The following is a 5,514-nucleotide window of genomic DNA, read 5'->3' as shown; positions in this document are numbered from 1 at the left end:
TACATTCAAATTCGAGTAACATTTATCAGACTTCCATCATGTTTAGAGATTTTCACATGTAATAGTCACCAGATTCCTCTGAAATTAGCAGTATTATGCCAATTATTTAAATTGGTGAAATTGATATTTAGATAAGTAAGTTCACTTACTTATTAAGGATGTTAATTTTATCTATTTGTCTTAAATATTGTTGGTTGTCTTTAAATATATGTATGTGTCTCTTTTTAAATAAAAAATTATGCATTTTAATCACATCTATTGATCCTTTCCTAATTTCCTTTAATTCTTGCCAACCAGTGAAATTCTTCACCAGTTAGATAGTTAACATTTTCTTCACTTTCCTCTTTAATGATTTTAAGCCATAGACCTTAGATTATCTTTGATCCCACATGATTTAGCTACATGTCTTTAATAGTCTACTTATGCTAATAAAGTTTAAGATCTCATGAAAAATCAATAATTAAAATTTAGTCAAAATTAACTACGTCTGTAGCTCAAAACAAAAAATACTTAAGAAGTGGTTAAGTATAGAGCTCATTTCAAAATTATTCTAGATCTCAGTTTTGGTTTTATTTTTCTAATCAGCTAAACAATGTCCTCCAAAAGTACAAGAGATATGAAATCCTAGAAAAAGAAAGAAGTTAGCTTGCTTTTATACTACTAATCTTTAATTCTTGCATACAAGAGATGAAAAGGAGGCTTAGTTCTGTAAAAATTCTAGTAGGTGTCCAGTTTTATTTATTCCACTGGTTGGAGAATTATCTTGATAGAAATCATTAAATTTAACCTTGATCTTCTCAGGGTATAGCTCAGCAGTATAGCTAGGATATAGCTCAGAGTATAACTAGTGGATATAGCTCAGATGGTTAAGAATGCGCCTGCAATGTGGGAGACCTGGGTTCATCCCTGAATCGAGACAATCCCCTGGAGTGGCTGCCCACTCCAGTATTCTTGCCTGGAGAATTTCATGGACAGAGGAGCCTGGCAGGCTACAGTCTATGGGGTCGCAAAAAGTCGGACAGGACTGAGTGACTTTCACTTCCACTTTCCTCAGGGTAACCTTTATCATGCTGTTATATCATTCTGTGAGCTTAATGCAGTTAAAACTTGAGTTCAATTCCAGAACATGCCATGGAACTTTACAGGGAAGACAATTCTCCTGTTTCCAGACTAAGCCGCCAAGTCAGTCATTTCATAAACAGATGAAACTGAGTGACCATCACTGTTGCTGTAGAGGGAATCTATTTAACAACAAAAAATCAGGTCGATAATAATGATTAGAATATTGTTTCTATGGAAAAAGCCTTGGTGTGATTACAATTTTGTTATATTAATGAAATCCCTCAACAAAAGCTAATAAGATGACAAGATAGCTTGCCAGTTCTACCATGACTCCCTCTGATACCACTTCTCTGGGATATATTTAAAATATGGTGAGCTTGTCACTAAAATGTTAGTGTTTTATTTTCCCAAAATCCTACATTAAATTAGATTTAGAAAATCATGAATATTAGATGATTTTTCTAAGCCCATGAGCAAAGATTCTTTTAGTATTTATATTAAATCATATTTCCAGCAACCATGTCATAATTACCAGCACTTTAGAAACAAGAGATCAATGTGTATGTGTTCCAAAAGAATCATATTTATAAATGCATGTTATATTAACAACCCCAAAGAAGCCCAACTTAAATAAGGTTTCAAAGTATTTGAGAACCCAAAACTGATGATATTTTTATATAAGTTCTATTGCATAAAATGATTTATTTATTAAATATTTATTGATCACTCACTATGTACCAGATTGCTGGAATACAATGAATTAAACAAAAATTCCTACTGTTGATCCTTCTGAGTGACTGTTCTGTATCTCAACTAGGATGATGGGCACACAAGTCTACACACATGATACAATTGCAGGGAGCTAGATACACACACAAATGAATTCATGAAACATTAGTGAAATCTGAATAAGGTAGACAAATTAAATCAATGTCAGTTTGATAATCTTTTGTAAGACATTGAGGAAGTTGGGTCATGGTATACAAGATCTCCTTGATTATCTTTTACTACTGTGAATCCTTAATCATCTGAAAATGAATTTTAAAAATAAAGTTTAAATAAAAAGCAAGTTTAAAAAAAATCCTTATCTTCAGAGCTTAAATTCTAGCGTCTGTGGACACAAAAAATAACCAACATTGTAAATAAATAAATTATAAGGTAGGCACGAGCATTATTAAGTATTGTAGACAAATAGGATGGGGAAGGGGAACTAGGAGTATCCGAGGTCTATTATGAAGATGGTATTTGAGCAAAGACTTAGGACACTGGAAATGCTGTATGAAAAGCATTCAGTGGAGGAAGCAGCCTGACAGAGCCTCTAAGGTAGGAATGAACTTCAGCATTAAAGGAGAGACAAGGAGCCAGCTGGCTGGAGCTGGGGGAGCTGACGGAGAGCAGTAGGTGATGAAGTCAGAGATTATGAAGCACTAAAACGCAGAGGACCTCAGAGGCCATTGTAAAGACTTTGGCTTTTTCAGAGTTGGAGTTGGGTAGTCTTTGAATAGAGTGTAAAGGATCACTCTGGCTCAGTGATAAAAAAAATCTGCCTGCAATGTAGGAGACCCGGGTTGGATCCCTGGGTCAGGAGGATCCCCTGGAGAAGAGAATGGCCACCCACTCCAGTATTCTTGCCTGGAGAATTCCATGGACAGAGGAGCCTGGTAGGCTTCAGCCCATGAGATCGTAAAGAACTGGACATGATTGAGCGACTAACACTTCACTTCCAGGGTGGTCCTTGAGTGAATCGTAAAGGATCATTCTGGCTCTCATGTTCAAAACAGAGTGTAGGTGAGGAAGAGTGAAAGCAGAGAGACCTGTTAGGACGCTAATGCAGGTACCCAGAAGAGAGAAAAGAATAGCTTGGATAGGAAACAATGAGAACTATGACAAAACCTAGCAATTTACCACTTCTGTACACTAACTTGCACATCAGTGCTTAATATGACAATTACTGTTTCCACAAACTCACCATGCATTTCCAAGGAGAATTCTATATAAGCAGATTATTCAGTGCCTATCTACCTAATGAGAAACCAGAAAAAATCCTATTTGCAAATGTTAAGTCTTTTCTTTATGAAACACCAAAGCACTTAAAAAGAAGTCTTGCTATTTGAGATTCAGAAACCTTCTGCTATCCTCCCAAACCTATTCTGATTGTTTGGAACACAAAATAGGCTTGCTGGCTAAATCTCCTTTGCTTGCTTGCCTGACTGAAGCATGCTAGGTTGGGACCACAGGCTGGTAACTCTGGCTCCCTCTACTGACTCAATCAGAGGGCCAACAAGAAACCAGGTTCATCAGTCCCGTATAATTAGAAAAATTGAAAGAAGAAAATTTTTCTGTATGTTATCCAAGTGTGGTGTCATCCAAGATAAAGATGTTAAACTTTTGAAAAACCCAGATGCCTGCACTGTCTATTGTTTAGAAACTGAACATTCTTATAAGTTGAATACGGTGGATACTGAATTGATTCTGTATTATCCAGTCTATTGTTTCTCTACCTCTGTCATTCCATTGAGTACATTACCGGTGCTTTAGTGACTGTTTATATGGCTCATAAACAATGCCTCTTTAAAATCATTAAAATATGTGTACTTGCTTGCTAAAATAATGAATGAAATTTTGAAACAATTCAATCTCTTCAGTATTCAAAAACAGATGTTCTTATGAAAATGTAGTTAGTCCTAAAGTTCTGCCAGCCAGGTGGGAAAGTTTTAATACAATTAAATGTGAGTAAAGCTGAAGTAGAAGAAAAAATGCACTGTATGGTACAATGAAAACCCAACATGCTACTTAAAGAACTCTTGAAAGTAATAGAAAAAAGGTACATATTCGCATAGCGAAGATGGCTTCTATTTTCTTTGTAGCAACAAGGATATTAACAATGAAAGTGTTTACTCATCTCATCCTGGGTATGAAAAGAAAGTAATCTCCACACTGTTAATTCTATTGATATGAAAACCTCCATACTTTTTACATCTCTAAACCTCAGGCTTCTGTTTTCCTGTTCCCAGATATCACAGCAGGGGGAGTTGCCTCCTACATGAAAGTTTTATTCAGTCAAAAGGTGTTTCATATGATAGAAAGTTTCTTTAAGCTTTTCTAGATGTCATATCCCTAAGAAATGAAATTAAATGAAGATTTTTAAATTCTCCGTAACTTCTTATCCAGCTCACAAATTCATCTATAGAAGGAGATCACAGATCTGACTTGACAGAATATGCTAAGGAGGAAAAAAACACTTATAACTCAGAGGCAGATTCCACAAACTCAGTGTTTTTACACGTTAACAAGTAACTTAATTATGCATCGTTTGTTTATTTGCACATTAATTTTGTAAATTAGTTTAAAAAACCATCATACTGCATCACATTCAGGGTGATATAGGGGAGGCTTTAAATTTGAAGCAATAAAATATTACACCCTTTGGATACATTCATTATATTGTCAATATTGATAGTAGATCTTAAAAACCTTTTTAAACATTGTGGAAATAATGCTTTATTTAAAAAAAATTTATTGCAGAAAGGGCTTCCCTGGGCTTATCTAGCACCTGATATTTATAACATAATTAAGCCTTTCTTTTCAACTTTTAAATAATCAAAGAGACAAGGAAATAATCTCATTTGCTACTTTCTATTAATTGTATTTCTCCTCAGAGTAGGAAATATGCCTTATTGTGTCTACATCTGAATAAATCTTTTACAGCTACGTACCTCCAATTCTGTTACTTAACTCCATTGCAAAGAAAAAATGCTTTGACCTCTACAGTTGAGAATTTATTTCCTCTTCTTTTTTGCTGATCTCCAAGCAAATTAACAGATGACAACAAACTGCTTCCAATACTTTGCGCACCACCAACTTTATTCAAACAAAATTTTAAACAAAACGAAGTCATTGCACTTCCTATTGTTAGTCACCCTTCTTCTGTGGAGTCATCATCACATGACATTTTTCTGTAATACCTGAAGTGAATTTAGTTTTCAGGATTTAACTCCTAAGCAGTTGATTTCACTAGTGCTTTCAGTAGATTGAAAGTGAAGTTGCTCAGTCGTGTCCGACTCTTTGCGACCCCATGAACTGTAGCCTACCAGGCTCCTCCGTCCATGGGATTCTCCAGGCAAGAATACTGGAGTGGGTTGCCATTTCCTTCTCCAGGGGATCTTCCTGACCCAGGGATCGAACCTGGGTCTCCCGCATTGGAGGCAGACGCTTTAACCTCTGAGCCACCAGGGAAGTCCAGTAGATTAGCGCCCTCTAATCTCTTGACACTCCCTCTCTTTTACCTTATTAACATCTTTGTTGCTGTCTTACCTTGCAACCTCCTGGAGAAGGAAATGGCAACCCACTCCAGTATTCTTGCCTGGAGAATCCCATGGACAGAGAAGTCTGGTGGGATATAGTCCATGGCATCATAACGAGTTAGACACGACTGAAGCGACTTAGCACACA

General features: G+C 36.1%; 1 non-coding gene across 1 annotated transcript; it reads right to left on the bottom strand.

Annotated features, from left to right (window-relative positions):
• Window positions 1-5,225: 5,225 nt before the first annotated feature.
• TRNAW-CCA (transfer RNA tryptophan (anticodon CCA)) lies at window positions 5,226-5,298 on the bottom strand. Its single transcript has one exon. It is a non-coding gene; the product is annotated as a tRNA-Trp (tRNA).
• Between the last annotated feature and the right edge of the window lie 216 nt (window positions 5,299-5,514).

Source organism: Giraffa tippelskirchi, chromosome 2 (genome assembly GCF_054371585.1).
Source record: "Giraffa tippelskirchi isolate mGirTip1 chromosome 2, T2T-mGirTip1v1.2.pri, whole genome shotgun sequence".
Classification (NCBI taxonomy): Eukaryota; Metazoa; Chordata; class Mammalia; order Artiodactyla; family Giraffidae; genus Giraffa; species Giraffa tippelskirchi.
Note: the sequence above shows the minus strand (reverse complement) of the source record. Positions and strands in the feature narration are given on the sequence as shown.